Source organism: Gekko japonicus, unplaced genomic scaffold, assembly GCF_001447785.1.
Source record: "Gekko japonicus isolate JY-2015 unplaced genomic scaffold, Gekko_japonicus_V1.1 scaffold169, whole genome shotgun sequence".
Taxonomy (NCBI): Eukaryota; Metazoa; Chordata; class Lepidosauria; order Squamata; family Gekkonidae; genus Gekko; species Gekko japonicus.
The window spans coordinates 3,648-4,128 of record NW_015161951.1 but is presented as its reverse complement, the minus strand read 5'-3'; positions in this window follow the sequence as shown (position 1 = coordinate 4,128).

Genomic DNA, 481 nt, shown 5'->3' with positions numbered 1-481 from the left:
ATAATGTTGTGCACTGCCCTGAGCCCACTTTGCAGGAAGGGTGGTAAAAAAATTTATTAAATAAATCTGTTGTTTTATGATTGGACTGGTCAGACCTACCCTTTCTACAGCCTCTGTTTCCCCCCATAAGAACATAAGAGAAGCCAGTGTTGGATCCAGAGTCCAACACTCTGAGGAATTTCAGACAGATGATATAATCCGGAAGAGGAACAGTTCCCAAACGGTTTCTGGTCTGTCATTTCAGACAGAACCGTTTTAGAACCGGTTCCCTACCGGAATATATTTGTAATTTCACACACAAACACTTCTGTCCCATTTAGGAAACGGGGCTGAAGCGTTTTACCTGTCAACCGCTTCCAAGTAGTCTTCAGTTTCCTCTCCCGGTTCCAATGCGCTTTCCCCCCGCCATTTTTCGCCCATGTGAAACGTTTTTTTTGAATGTTTGTTTTATAGTGTTATAACGCTATAACACAACAGCATT